The sequence below is a fragment of the Phasianus colchicus genome, chromosome 3, assembly GCF_987193195.1.
Source record: "Phasianus colchicus chromosome 3, bPhaCol1.hap1.1, whole genome shotgun sequence".
Classification (NCBI taxonomy): domain Eukaryota; kingdom Metazoa; phylum Chordata; class Aves; order Galliformes; family Phasianidae; genus Phasianus; species Phasianus colchicus.
In genome coordinates, this window is record NC_143438.1 from 55432443 (window position 1) to 55448598 (window position 16156).

General features: G+C 37.1%; 3 long non-coding RNA genes across 4 annotated transcripts; 1 reads left to right on the top strand and 2 right to left on the bottom strand.

Annotated features, from left to right (window-relative positions):
• Nucleotides 1-4969, bottom strand: LOC149918591 (uncharacterized). Its single transcript, XR_016465592.1, has 3 exons — nt 4868-4969; nt 4443-4523; nt 1-124 (listed from the first exon to the last, which is right to left on the bottom strand). It is a non-coding gene; the product is annotated as an uncharacterized LOC149918591 (long non-coding RNA).
• Nucleotides 4970-5125: 156 nt separating this feature from the next.
• Nucleotides 5126-10271, top strand: LOC149918592 (uncharacterized). 2 transcript variants are annotated; one of them, XR_016465590.1, is made up of 4 exons: nt 5126-5389; nt 8860-8960; nt 9500-9544; nt 10120-10271. It is a non-coding gene; the product is annotated as an uncharacterized LOC149918592 (long non-coding RNA). The 2 variants fall into 2 exon arrangements; XR_016465591.1 differs by having other exon boundaries at nt 8863-8960.
• A 2324-nt stretch (nt 10272-12595) lies between these two features.
• Nucleotides 12596-15728, bottom strand: LOC116242225 (uncharacterized). Its single transcript, XR_004169692.2, has 3 exons — nt 15642-15728; nt 14935-15014; nt 12596-14068 (listed from the first exon to the last, which is right to left on the bottom strand). It is a non-coding gene; the product is annotated as an uncharacterized LOC116242225 (long non-coding RNA).
• Nucleotides 15729-16156: the final 428 nt, after the last annotated feature.

A 16156-nucleotide genomic window follows, 5' to 3' on the forward strand; every position in this document is an offset into this window, starting at 1 on the left:
TTTACTTTGGAGTAATTCAGATCCTCCTGTGAAATGTTCTTGTCCATTTAAGACATCACACCCGATTCATAAGATATCTCCTCAACTCCAGATGTGATTTTTCCTTGTTGAAGAAAACAGACATCTATAGGAAAACGTGTATAATAAACATTCAGAATTCCTTCTTGGTTCCAGGAATTTTTTAATGTACTATGTACTGTAATGTATTTAAAATTAGATACTCCCTTTTGTGAATAAATCAATTTATTTACTAAAATTCTAACCCATTCTAGCTCCTTTTTGAGTTTCAGAATGCTATAACAAACTAGTCAAATCTTAAAAAAAAAAAATTACTTTCATGTCATGTATAAAAGGTTATACCCTATTGTACAGTAAAATTGCACAAATTCAACTTGGTTTCTGTCTCTTCTTCAAAAATCATCCCCCAAACACTCATTACCAGTCATAAGAACACTGGTATAGCTAGTACTGGTTTTATAGGCATTTAGGGACTAAAATCACAACATAAGGAAACAGCATATATTATCCTTACAAAATTGCTCAAGTATATGCTATGAAACAATAATTGAAACATTTTTCTTTACTTGAGTAGACACTGTCTTTGACATAAAATTAGTAAACAGAGGCACTTTTACTATATTTCTAATGCTTCACTCAAAGCTTAATTATCTCTGAGTTTTATTTATCTATTACCAGCTTGTGCTAATGTGCTCACCATGTTTAAATATAGCCTTAGTTGATGCTAGAAACCTATTCAGATAAAATCATATCATTTGGAATTTCCTGCATTTATTTGTTCTCACAGAATATTAATTAATGCTATTCAATTTCTCAGTTACCAGGTGAGCATTTGATATTTTATTTGCAACCATCTGTGCCTTTGACATTCTTCACAGGAAAGTAGAAAGAAGCTTTCAGGTAATTTATCACGATGTTGAGAAGTGAAGATGGATTTTTTTTATTTTTTTTTTTTAATTCATTTATCAGCTGAATTGCAAGATCTAACTGCTCTTAAATTAGTTTAAAAAAAGTAAATGTATTTTTGAAACATCAGAATCATGTAGATTTTTCAAGAACTGTTGACTAGCAAGTAGCAGCACTGTAGGCAGTAGAATTCATGAATTCTATGAAATATCTGTGATGCATAAATTACCTAAGATAGCATTCTGTTTCTAATAATCTGTTGGATAAAAAAATGTTTACAATATACACAAGTAGCCGAAGATCAGAGTAATATATAATATTTCCTTTAAAGTGGTGTCTTAGAAAAGAAAATTTTAAGTAGATGATTCTCCTCCAATGAACTCATATGGCTACCGTTTCCTTGATTTTGTCTATGCTAGCCAGTTTTTCCCAACAGACAGTGCTGCAGATCATGTGTATTTTTTAAAGCATGTAGTTTAGGAAGTCAAATTGAGACTGCCTATCACTCCCAACCCTTCGCCTCCTGTCGTGTTCATGATGGACACCAGAGAGCTATTTATTATTCTGATGTTAAATTCGAATACAAACCAATCGCCTTGTAAGTCAGGATATTATACTCCATTTAACAAAGTTTCTTCATGTTAAATCCAAATTCCTTTGTCAGAAATTTGTCAGCAATGTAGAAAAGTAGTTATTTGGGCAAATGAAGAGATCAAGTGATATAAATAAACAAAAACTTCCTAATTTTTGGACATTTTATTAATCTACTGTCAAAGAATTTCTTAACTTGATATTAGTCAGGTAAAGTGAGAGGTTTTTTTTTAATTATTTTTTTTTTAAACTGACTACTGAAAGGTAACTTAGGCTTATAAAACATTTTCACTCAGGATATCAGCTTCCATCAAAATGTCATACATAGTTGCAGGACAAACAGTTCTTTGTTACATCTACTTAAGAAACCTGTAGTCTCCTCCATCCATGAGATACAATTATTTCCTTTTTATTATTGTTTGAAAGGCAAGAACTGACAGCAGTCTTATTAGAATATTCTTAAACTAGGAAGTCAGCTTACTCATTTTCCATGAAACATATTTGCTTAACTTGAAGTTATGAGCCAGTATAGACTCACAGCATTCAGGAGAGAAGAGTTTGATATCTAGTTAGAAGAATGTGAAATATAAAACTTCCTCAGGGCAATCAGAAATCCAAAAGAGGCTAATGAGGATACTGTATGGGTCAGAAGGAAGACACTGGTCAATTGGAATTTTACAGAAAGGAAGAACAAGGTTGTGCAGAAGTATAACACCATGATTCTTGAGCCCTTGTTAGGACTAGGAAATCTAAGACAACAAAGCCTACTCAAAATAATAAATCTCAAATGTCCACATACACAGACCCACCTGTCTTAAGTGTGATTAATGAATATTTGACAGTAATAAAAAACTAGGACATGTTTGCAGTAGAAAAGATTTTCAATTTTGTTTTGTTTTTCTGTAAGGAAAAAAAAAATTTACCACACATATCCCAGGCTCTACTCCAAGTCTTTCCTAACACTGTTTTCGCTGTATAGTACCCCTAATGAATTTTGTCTTCTGATGATAATCTGTGTAGTTGTCAAAACGTAGTTTAGTCTTTTCTGTAGTTACAGAAGTGTGTATTAATGCAAAATCAAAAACATTCAAAAGATCTCTGAGGCTGAACATCAACTCTATCTTATACTATCTCTAACTAGAGCTGCAAGAAACTGCTTGAATCACAAAACAGCTGCACAGAAGGGATGATGTCAACAACAGAAAAGAGATTCACAAAAGCTTTTGTCACATCTATATTTCACAAGTCAAACAGTCAGACCTATATTAATTTTTAAGCAGTCTGCTTTTGCCCTTCCACAGCATTTAGAGTAATGAACGTAAGTAGCAAATCAAGCAGTAACTCATAATAGCTTTTGACAATGCTAATTTTCAGACACCCAATTTAGTCATATACAATAAGTACTGGGAATAGAGCTGCAAGGTCACAGAGACCAGATGCTGCCAGCCTAACTGACAACTTCATTGTCCTTTCTTGTGTCATCATGTTTTTTGTTTCTTTTTGGTTAGATCATGCTACTTGTTTATGTTGTTTTTTTTTTAATTGATTTTTTAATTGATAATTCAAAGATAAAGCAGTGAAAAAATACCAGAATTATGAAAGGCAATTATTCTACATATAATATACAGTATATTTATACATTTTACATGTGCATTATATAGAAGTGATATATATTCATTTTTATAAAAATATTTTTATTTATAGATGGAAATTCCTACAGTTGCTTTAAGCAGTCTTCTGAACATAGTGGAAAATAAAAATTTGGTGTCTAGTATGAATCTCTGAATAAGCAGTGAATAAATTTTAGGCAGCTGTGTACTTCTAAACCACATAACCATACAAGTACCATGTAATTTCCCAATTGTTTCAAACCTGAATTTGCCTGGAGTACTTAACTGCCTGTATTTCTACAACCCAAATGTTCAGGAATTGGTTCGGAATATCAACTTCTTAGACTACGATTTCTGTTATGCTCAACTTCTGTGGCATGACTATAAACATATTTTTTCCAGGCTTTATATTTGTGTTAGAGTGAGTGGTGTAGTGAGACAAAATATATTCAAGCTTGAAGAGCATAAATATGGAGGGGTATTGTACACCTGTGGGGTACGTTTACAAGCAATGTTGAAACCTGAACAATCTGTAATTTTTCTCTACTAGAAACTAATCTTTTAAACTGTGAAAATTATACAGTCAGTGTCTTTTTAATTCCAGTGACATCTCATCATCAATCAGTCTGGTGAGGAACACTGTGGTAGCATATTTATGCACCCAAAAGCAAGAATACTTCAGATTTTAACCTTTGGCATGTTGGAGTGACAACAGGAAAAAGCAAAGAAGGAAAAGTGTTTTCTATGAAGCCTTTAAAGTTATTTCATTACATACATTGAAAAATGAATGTTCTAGTAATTCTTAATCAAAATGCTGTGCTGACAAGGCAGTACCACAGACCCTCTGTGACTCATCATGGCAAGCAGAGCATATGAGGGATTCTTTACATGAGCACCTGCCACAAATCTGTCGATCACTGATATAGATTAGGACAATTTATTTTCAAGATAGGTGATGGCTATATCAGGTGCAAAATGGAGCATTTTAGGCTACCATCAGACTTGCAGCAGAGACCAGATGAGTTAAATATTGCTCTCTCATCTATGTGAGAGGACTGCTTGGTGAAGAAAGCATGCTGGTTTTAAGTTCAATGCAGGAAGAAAGTCACATGATAAAATTAAAAATGTATTTATAAGATGAATATCGTCCTTTTGTTTTAAAAAAAATATGAAAAAAACGCTAAAGCTGTGTACTTCCTTTGACAACATTAACATAATTGCTAGATTTTATGCAAAAAAATTATACGAGATCAAGCATTGGTAGTGATGAGACCAAGTAACATATTTTGGGGTCACAGGACCGCTAAAAACACCAACCTTTCAGCATATGTCAGCTGCTGAAGAGACACTTCACAGAGGATTTTCAAGAGAAGCTGTGCATTGCATGGTACTGTGTAGCTGGAAGAGACTTACAAAGATCAAGTCCAATTGCCTAACCATTTCAGGGCTAAACAAAAGATAAAGCACATTCTTGGGGGCATTGTTCTAATGCCTCCTTTACACTAACAGGCATGAGGCACCAAGAATCTCTCTAGGAAGCCTGTTTGACAACCCTAGGCTACGGCACATGGAAGGCAGGGAGGTGATACCAAGACAAGTATGGCTTCACTAGTGGCAGGTCCTGCCTGACCATAGTTGCCTTCTATGACACAGGGACAGCCACCGATGTCATCTATCTGGACTTCAACAAGTCCATTGATAGAGTCCTCTACAAGATCCTTCTCTCTGAATTGGAAACATACAGATTTGATCAACTGTTCAATGATGAGGAACTTTTTGAGAGATGGTATCCAGAGACTAATGGTCAATGGTTCCACGACCAGATGGAGATCGGTGACAAATAGTGTCCCTCGGAGATCAGTACTGTGACTGACATTCTTTTATGCCTTCATCAATGACTTCAATACTGGGATCAAGTACACCCTCGGCAAGTTTGCAGATGACATCAAGCTACGTAGTCCATTTGACACAACAGAGGGATGGAATGCCATCCAGAAAGATCTAGACAGGCTCAAGCAGTGGGCCCAAGTGAACCTCATGAAGTTCAACAAATCCAAGTATAAGGTCATGCACCTGGATTGTGGAAACCCCAGCTACCAGTACAAGATGGGGGATGAAAGGAGAGAGCACAGGCCTTCTGAAAAGGACCTGGGGGGTACTGATGGATGGCAAACTGGACATGAACCAGAAGCGTGTCCTCACAGCCCAGAAAGCCAGCCATATCCTATGCTGCATCAAAACAAGCACAGCCAGCAGGGCGAGAGGTAATCCTGCCCCTCTACTCCGTGCTGCTGAGAACTCATCTTGAGTACTGTGTCCAGATATAGAGTACTCAGTACAGGAGAGACATAGACCTGTTGGATCCAATCCAGAGAAGGGCCACAAAAATGATTTGAGGGATGAAATACCTCTCCTGCAAGGACAGGCTAGAAGAGCTGGAGCTGTTCAGCCTGGAGAAGGGAAGATTTCACAGTGACCTGATAGCAGCCTTCCAGTATTTAAAGGGGGGCTATAAGGAAGAAAGGGACAGACTCTTTAGCAGGGTCTGTTGTGACAGATCAAGGGTTTCAAACTTAAAGAGGGTAGATTTAGGTTGTTGGTATAAAGAAGAAGGTTTTTTGTTTTGTTTTGTTTTTACAGTAAGGGTAGTGAGGCACTGGAACAGGTTGCCCAGAGCAGTGGTTCATGCCCTGTCCCTGCAGACTTTTAAGACAGGCTGGACCAGGCTCTGAGCACCCTCATGTAGCTGTAGGCATCCCTGTTTATTGAAGGGGAGTTGGACTAGCTGACCTTTAAAGGTCCCTTCCAAGTGAAACGATTCTGTGATTCTATGACCTAACAGGACAGTATATCTGATACGTGATACTTAATGTATATATGGATCAATAGAAGTTAGAAAGAGATAGCATTGATTTCCTAAAGTACTTCATATGCATAACCATTGTTCAATTCAATAAAAGTGAACCTGGTGAACTACTAATCCTGTTGATACCACTGCACCAAATAGTCAGTTCAGTGCAAGCAATTTTACTAGATAAATGTAAATAGAATGTAAATAGAATGAGTCTGCTCCAGCAGAGAGGATGTATGGCCCACCTGCAAGGAAGAATTTACTACAATCAGGAGGATCTTTAGTTTCATTCCTAGGTTCGGCAATTTTCAATCCTGAGCAAGAAATCACAGAATCACAGAATCACAGAATGACCTGGGTTGGAGGGGACCTCAAGGATCATGTAGTTCCAACCCCCCTGCCTAGCAGGGCCACCAAACATACACCTTTACTAGATCAGGTTGCCCAGAGCCTCGTCCAACCTGGTCTTGAACACCTCCAAGGACGGGGCATCCACAACATCCCTGGGCAGCCTGTTCCAGGACCTAACCACCCTCCTAGTAAAAAACTTCCCCCTAACATCCAACCTAAATCTTCCCTCTTTTAACTTAAAACCATTTCCCCGTGTCCTGCTATTATCAGCCCTTATGAAGAGTTTACTCCCCTCCTGGGAGTAAGTTCCCTTCAGATATTGAAAGGCTGCAATGAGGTCGCCCCGCAACCTTCTCTTCTCCAGGCTGAACAAACCCAACTCCCTCAGCCTGTCCTCATAGGGGAGGTGCTCCAGCCCCCTGATCATCTTCGTGGCCCTCCTCTGGACCCTTTCCAAAATCTCCATGTCTTTTTTGTACTGAGGGCTCCACACCTGAACACAGTACTCCAGATGGGGCCTCACAAGAGCAGAGTAGAGAGGGACAATCACCTCCCTATCCCTGCTGACCACCCCTCTCCTGATGGAGCCCAGGATCCCATTTGCTTTCCGGGCTGCCAGAGCGCACTGCTGGCTCATGTTAAGTTTCTCATCTATCAGGACCCCTAGGTCTTTCTCTGCCGAGCTGCTCTCAAGGACAACTCCCCCCAGCCTGTACAGGTGCCTGGGGTTCTTCCGGCCCAAGTGCAAAACCTTGCACTTTGCCTTATTGAACCTCATTAGGTTCACCCGAGCCCAGCTTTCCAGCCTGTCAAGGTCCCTCTGAATGGCCTCCATTCCCTCCACCGTATCGACTGCACCACTCAGCTTGGTGTCATCAGCAAACTTGCTGAGGGTGCACTCCATTCCCTCATCAATGTCATTAATAAAGATGTTAAAGAGCACCGGTCCCAAGACAGACCCTTGAGGGACACCGCTCGTTACCGGCCTCCACCTGGACATAGAGCCATTGACCACCACCTTCTGTCTGCGGCCTTTCAACCAATTGCTTATCCATCTAGTTGTCCACCCGTCAAATCCACTTCCCTCCAGTTTGGAGATGAGGATGTGATGGGGGACCATGTCAAAGGCCTTGCTCAGGTCCAGGTAAATGACATCAGTTGCCTTCCCTTCGTCCACCAATGCCGTCACTCCATCATAGAAGGCCACAAGAAATAATAATAATCTTTCTGTATGAAAATAAAATCTTCCTATGAAAATTTCTCATTTTGCTCACTACCTAGAAATACTTGTTTAAAATTAAATAATAGTCATTTTAAAAGCAACCAAAGCTTACCTAATATTTCTTAGGGGAAAAGACATCAATTCACTCGTTATTCCTTATGTCTTTCTACTGCTTACAAATCTTGATGCTTAAAAATTAAGAGGATATGCAGAGACTGAGAAAGTATAGCAGTAAGTTATGTTTCAATATATATATTTTTAAGAGTGAAACCTCGTATTTTAGACAAAAATTAAGTTAAATAAAATTCAACCATTCCTGCAAATAAATAATCTATTATAAGGAAACAGATGTGTTTAGTGAGCTTGTTTAATGATCTAAATACATATATACTTTAGCCATATGTGAACATATATTTATTTATACAAACACCAGATATTTTATTGCTCTCCATATTGAACGGATTATAAGACTCATATGGGTCTTATTCAGTTTGTCTTCTTCTAGATGATGACAATACATCCAAATACCTAACAAAGTATCATAGTGGTGCAAGAACAACTCACCAGACCGTGTCATTAATTGGAGTTGAAACTTCTTCAAAGGAGTGATGTACAATGGGAAAAGTAAAGATGCCTTATTTCTAGCCTCACTGTTATCGTATGAAGTCTTCACAAACAACAGGGCCACACTCAATTTGGCAGCAACAAGCCAGATGACAGTTTCAGCAATAGCATGCAACTTCTTTTAAATAAATAGATAAACCTGCATGCATAAAATAAGACACAAGTGCAAATGGCAGATGAAATTATTTTCACTATGTAGAAACTACTTGCTGACAAAAGGCTAGCATTACATTTTAAGGGGCTCCCTTCACTCTAGTAGTCAGTAACAAAAGTAACAAGTAACAAAATTATTGCATCTCTCACAAGTTCTTTCTCCTTTGAAGGTTACTATCAATGAAAAAAAAAATGCTTAAAAAAAGAACAAACTCTTTAGACAGCTCTATAAAAGATGCCCACCTCCCTTTTTTCTATGCTATATAAAAAAATAAGTCCAAAGTTATTATAACCAAGTTTCCAGCAACACCTAACTTCAAGTATTATTTCTTTCACTTTAGATTAAACTTGAAAAAACAATAGAAAAAATAAATGTGCTTGTTTGCTCAAAAGGAATAAGGAACAGCCTTTTCTGTCTCAAACTAGCAGAAAACAGGGAATTTTGGTATAAGTACTATGATCGTGACACCAGCATTTCCAATAATGGGCACATACAGCTTCTCTTCTAGCTGACAGCACCTTCCTTTGTCCAGCAGGAGGAGAAACTCAAATTGCTATTGCTATCCTAGACTCAGAAGCCAAGAACAAAACATCAGCTTCCATAAATGCAGAAGGAATAAGAACATCACAGAGGGTAAAATTCTTATGAAGTAGCCTATTTAGAAAGCAATATGTAGATGCACAAAGGAATATTCTTAGCCATTTGCAAGTTTGAGTTCTGATACATCTCATTTCTGTAGTATCTTGGCCTCCTCGTATTACCACTTTCTCCTAGCTTTTTCATTTCAAGTATCCCCTAAAGGAAACACTATTTCACTCTGCAGCTTTTTAGACATTTAAGTATTTGTTTATTTAGAAATATGTTAACTAGAGTACAGTTAAAAAACACTGAACCTTCAAGAATGCAAGTATAATAGCAAGCACTGCAGTCCCATCCCAGGAAGGCCAGCCATGATAAAGGGGTCCCTTAATTCCTTAGAGAAATATTATCTTTTCAGTTCTATTCTTTAAATTCTTTACATCAGAGATGCCTCATGAAAGAGAGGCCTGGATAAAGTACATCCAGACAGTATAAAAATATCATTACTATGCAGTAGTGACTTATTTCAATACAGTCTGAGAGATCTCCTCAAAAAAGATATATGGATAAGCTTTTTTTTTTTTTTCCCCCAGGTATTTGGAGCAATTGTTCTTCCTATGACTGTCTCATGTGAAAAAGTAAGGGAACGCATACCTGTTTCCAAGAGAAGATAAAGACTGGTTGAGGTTGAAAGGGACCTCTGGATCCGTTTGGTCCAACCGGCTGCTCAAGCAGGGACAGCTAGAGCAGGGTGCTCAGGCCAATGTTTGGATTCCATGTCTGTCTTTTGAAGATCTCTAAAGAAGGAGACTCATGTTCTTTCTGGCTAACCTGTGCCAGTGCTCTGTCCCCCCCACAGAGCAAATGAATGCTTCCTGACATGAAAAGGAAATTGGATGAGGACTGACATGTCCTCAAAAATATGAAAATTGTGTGAAACATACTATATCTAAAATGACAGTTGCAGTATTTTAGAATTTTACAATTTTATCAAACAAGTTTTTTTGTTGTTGTTGTTTTTTTGTTTTTTTTTATTTCCCCCCCTCTATCCAGTTACATGGTAGATTATCTAGATTATCTTCTGTTCATGGTGCAGAATAAGGGGCAAGGGAGATTCCACAGTGATCAAGTACATGGGAGGTATTCTGCCAAGAATACAGTGCATATCATGTGGCTTGCGAGCAACATAGTTATTCTCAAGTATATTTTGCAGCTGCTGAAAGGAGAGAGGAGGTAAAAAGCAAAGTGCCTGAGCAAATCAAGTAGTAAACAAGCATTCTCTGCAAGCAAGTATGCTCCTTGACAACAAGTACTGCTTATGCCAAGCCGAAGAACTGGCTTATAATATTCCAAGCAGGACAGAGGTAGAACTTTAATATTTTGTAACTTATAAAGTCATGAAGAATAAGTAAGGTCACAATGAGTTTTCCATTTTTCCTTGATATCATGAAATTGAAGATTCTGAACGCATTTCTCCCTTCATGTGCTTTGTCTTGTTGAAAAATACAGCTTGTCAAAGAAGATACTTGAAGATCTGGAAAGGGAAATGTGATAAACTAATGTCCTTCTTCAGACTCTGTGAGACAATAACTAGCCATCAGTGAAAGCAGAAAAGCCACCTGTTGATAATCTTTACTATTCCATGAGTACTTTAATGCTATAGCAATTGCTTTACAGAAAAGCCAAATGCAGTCAAAAGAAAAGGTTTACCTGAGTTGGTTTAAAACATGTATTTTCTGAAATAGAGAGAGAGAGACGCCTCAACTTTTGCAAACTTTTGCACAATTCTCTCTGTAACAAAACAAAGCTCATAATTCACTACCTAAAAGATTTCTTCCTTTCTCACACAGGCATTTCAGTCAAGGCAACAACTTAATTTTAAAGGATGTCAAAGACTATTACAGAATGTTTTCCCTTAGGTGATAGAATGAAAAGACAAGAGCTTCTTTCTGCACATAAAATGCATTCTTTTTTTTTTTTTTTTTGGATGTGCTTTGTCTTGTTGAAAAATACACCTTGTCAAAGAAGATGTATTTTTCTAATTGCAAAACTGATGGTCTGTAAATTATTCCATATTTTCTTTCAGCTTCACTTCTTAATTATTAGAAGGCAAAGCTCAGAAAACAGCAATTCTTCAGGAAAAAAAAAGATCTTTCACACAAACTTGTAATGAATTATAAAAAATCCTGTTGAGAATAGCTATCATCTCGAGATCAGTCAGGGTCATGAGCTTTGCCAATGTACAAAACAAGTAACATTCACAGGAGAATACAGAAGTGTTCTCATTAGCAAATCAATACAGCAAATGGATTAAGTTTTCTGACATTAATTTTAATGATGGAAATCCACATCATTAACTTGGAATGGGATTTTCTGTGGTCTATAGTCTCAATCTAGTTTTCAAGGGTGAATCAATAGCTGTGAAGAAAAGCTGAAGGCCGGTATACAAATTTCACCTGATTATAGGTACATTCAGCAGTATCACCAATAACAAATACTTTTTCTTCACTTTGAAGTAGAGAATGTGATGTTAATTCAGGTTTAAGGTTGAGTGTTCTCCAGCTTTCTCCTAAATCCTGGAGTTAAAAACAAGGTCAAATCTTGAGATGCAGACAATACCTACAGGAAATGAATGTTGCAAAATTGCAAATCGTCTTGCTTAACCTATAAAGTATTCTTGCTCTTGACATCATTTAAAACATAAAATGCATCTTTCATCATCAATACCCAGAGCTATACAATGCCCTAGTTAAAATAATAATTATTATAATGCCATACAATGTAAAAGTGAGTGCTATAAAATTACTTCAGCATTAATTGACGGGGCACTGATGCTGCAGCTTAAAGAACATCATGGTCAACAGAAATCTTTTTATCTGCATTACATAATGGTTTTGCTGGTTCTGCTTAGCCTAAAAATAGTCTTTTCCTCTTATAGTGTAAACACTGAATAAATGGATTAATTCCTTTATAAAGAAACTGAGATAAAGAAATACACCTAGCTATAGGAAGGGAAAGACCTAGTTATTGAAGAAATAAGTAATCAAAAAGTTTTGCCAAATATTATACCTTTACTTACATCCAGTGTTTACCTTTACTCACTTCCAGTAGTGAAGCATGAATAATAACAATAATAAATGTTAAATAATAAATTTAAATAAATTGTGACTACTCTCACAGGAACAGAGGAACTTCCTGACATATTACCTGAAAGATGCACGAATTTATTTTGAAAGTAATAGGAATTCTCCTAGGCTGGCTTCAGAAGTAACTACTCCCTGGGCTCTTCCAAGTAGATCCTGTGGGACAGTCATTTACTTCTCTCTTCTATAGCTGAGATTTCACATACCTGCCGTGGATTCTATGCTCTCTAGTGCCCACACATGATCTCTTAGACTTGCAGTAGCACTGAGCATCTCCCTGGGATCTTAATCCAGTTGCTGCTGCATCACTCACTAAAGCAACTGGCACCCTAAGCAACACACAGTGCACACTACAGCAATTAAACCTAATGAATCAGGCTGCAACTGCAAAGTTAAACAGAAGAGGTAAGGGGTGAATAAAAGTCACTCCTATTTCAGGTAAGAGGAATACCCTAATAAGACCTGTTCATAAAAACATTAGCCCCTTTCTTTATGAGATGAGTTTAACACAATTTTTAATTAAAATTGTTATCACTTGGAGCAGAATTTGCATTCGTCCTTTATCCTCTATGTTACTTTGAGAAACAGAAATATTTTGATCAAATGTTGCAACAGCGTTTATTTTCACACATCACTGTCCATAAAATCAGTCCGTGCAATCTGTTCAACTATAAAGCTCTTCAAAAAGCAGAGGGGCAGGAGGGAATTAAAAAAAGAGACGGACACAACTGTCCTTGCATGTATAAGTAATTATCAAAGTCAGAAGTAATCGTTATTGTTGAAATCACACTCAAACTCCATTCCTGTATCCTGAAGAAACTGCTTTGAAGTTAAGATGCATTAGACCATGAGGACTCAAAGTAGGCACTGGGAAATGAAATTGCTAGCTCCAAGTTATTAATATGTCACTTTAATGCAATTCATTTAATGTGTGAGGGTTTTTTAATACAAAAGTTGAAATAATCCCATCCTTCTGTTGAAAGAATAAGAACTACAGCACTTACTGTAACCGTTTCTTTCTTTTTTTTTTTTTTTTTTTATCCAGCTACAAAGGAAAGGAATTAAAGACACAGCAGAATTTTAAAAGTTCAGCAGCTTCATTACATTTTTGAAGCTGTACAAAGTATATTTTTACACAACCAACAATAATTACTTCAGTAGTCATTCCAGGTCTTTGAACAGTTCCCACTACAATCTCAACTTTACACAATACATTGCAGTGTTTTATGAGCAGATGACAAAGGAAAGGCCTCTTCATTTCCAATTCTAAACCAGAAAGAGAGCCAATATGTCAAACAGCTTTTATGTCTAGTAAAGACGAGATTAGGATCTGGATATGCTTCTCAGCTACTTTTCGCCCTATAGCCATTAGAAAAATTCTGTATGGTATATAATAAACTGTTATGAAATTACACTGTACTGTTATGTAATTCATCAGTGGTGCTTAGAGATATACATGAATGCTTGTGATGAATGCAGATGAATGCAGCAGTGGGAATTGTATTCTCTCTGTGCTGCCTGACAGGGAAAAGAAATAGTAAATTTCCTGCAGCAATCAAGAAAGAAGGAAAGGAACTGAAGTGCCCATTTCTTGTCAGATATCAAAGCTATAAATTTTAAACAAAAGCAACTTCATCTGAGCTAGCTATCTGTGGAATACCAAGGGATAAAATACTGTAAATATCTAATGCAGTAAATAGAAGAAGAAGCTAATGGAGCCCCTAGTCTTAGTTCCCACTGCACGTGGGAAAGCCGAGTCTTCTCAGTCAGTGCCTTCCCTCTGAAAGCAGTGATTTTGTAACATGAGCATAATTGGAAACTAGGATAGGGTCAAGGACATATTTATCATTTCAAAGTTAAAACCATCCTTTCCCTTAAACATAACTACTGTGCTACAGCCTCCCCAGGAGCAGAGCAGGAGAAGATCCAGACAAGATTCCAGCCAGTTCCAGATGATGCCATAACCTTTGGGACCTGCCCCAAGACCGCTGGGAGAGCACTCCATGCAGAACAGACCTGCTGCAAACAATTCTGTGGTGAGACAATTGGAACTATACTTGTGTGGACTCTCCTCAAAAATTGCATATCCTTCACTGTTACTTCTTTGCACTATGCAGTCACTTTACTGCACTAAGAGATTATCTATTAACATTTTAACAACATTGACTTAATACTACACTATATAACAATACTAACTTCAAAAACTACACTAACTTAGCTCAGAAAATATATAGGTTAAATCCAACTAGACTCTGAGACTAGATTGGACATGCTATATATTTAACACTTGCACTTACAAGAATTCCACGTTGTCTCATGAAACACGTGTTCTATTTATTTCAACAAGAATACTAATGCTATTGTTGACTCATTTCCCATAGGTGCTGGGAAATTGCACTAATATTTTAGAGGTACCTTGCAATAATAAACAATTGATGAATTATTCTCAGTTAACATGATTAGTTCTCACTCTGATCTACTCATCTTATACTACACAAATAAACTCATGCAAATATACAAACTTGTCTCTTATTTTTTATTTATACCTTTTGTGTACTGCTAAAATATATATAGTATGTAGCCTACAAACCAAATAAACACTTCTTAATAGCATTAATCATCATCATGACATTTGATTGATGTGAAAAGATGAAGTGTATTATTCATCTAAAAAAGAATCTCAAGTTTATTCTTATCAGCTAAAGGAGTTTAGCTCAAAGTTCCATGTCAAGTCAAATAGTTCAGGCTGGTATTTGTGTATTCACAGGTCAGATAAAGAGATGAAACTAAAAAATAAAAATAAAATTATACAACTACAACAAAAAACAACTTACTAATCTAGTGAACTTCTTATCAAAGTTAAAATAGTTCAGAACACAACGCACCAGGTAGCATCAGGAAATTCTGGAATATTTGTTGTGGGTTTTGTTGTTGTTGTTGTTGTTGTTGTTTTCCACAATGTATCCTATGCCACACATAAGAAGAGAACACAAACAGACATTTACTTTACTGAGATGTCATGTGGTAAGTCAATATTTGCTATACTTTGTTTGCTTTCACTGAAGCCTGAGACTGAATAGGCCAACTTTTCTGAAGTTGTTAGCTGTTAGCAAGATAAGAGTCTACTTGGAAAGTTACTCTAAATTTCTTTCAAACACAGCTGAAATAGCAAAGTCTCACCTGTGCAAGCTTGCTAATCACAACTGAATAACAACAACAAACCCAAACCATTCTCGTAAACTCACTTCTTGATTATACATCATAAAAAAGGATTGAAATTCATCAAAAAATTCTAAGCAAACTGGTACGGAGAAAAAATATGAAAGTATTCTGCATGCAAAGAATAGAAAACAGCTATTTCCTCTTGCACTCTGAAGACCTCAAACACAACTTATTCTGTTTATAACCAGAAACATATATAGATTCTTGAATGAATAGAAACGAACAAGATGAGACTTCTTCCCCTCTCTTGGCACATCAGCTGTTCTTCTCATGAAGATGCAAAATTCCTTCTAACAGGTTCTTAGCAATACCAGGCAAAGTATTCACAGGTAGGTCAAGAGTTATATACATCAAGAACAGCTGAACTCACTGAAACATTGAAGGAGCTCTCTAGCTATGCAGCACTCCCTGTCAGGAAGCAGTATAAGGCCAAGAGATGCTTTCCCTTCAGTGGCTGGCCTTTATGTGAGCCCAGTGTAGCTTCACCCTGGGTCTACACCTTTGTGGTCATGTGAGGAGCACAGGTGCAAACAATCTGGCTGTTCTCCTTGGGCCAACCACAGCCCTTCACCAGGTACTCAGTCACCAGTTCAAGCCATGTCCTAACAATGCCCCTATGTCAGCACATTAACTTTCAACTCAGGCAGAACAGACTCTCCAAATAGAGACCATAAGAGTAGGGATTGCATCTGCTCTGGAACTTTCTTCGCCAAGGAGTAACAGTGAGGCAGGGCTCTAGTTTAGAACTGCTAGAAGCACAACAGCATCAGTAGCTAAACTAAGAAAGACAGAGAAAAAGAAAATACTTGGATGGCATCTGTTAACCAAGGAGACCAGAATGTACCAGTGTCATTAATATAATTGTTCTGTTACTTTGATAACTAT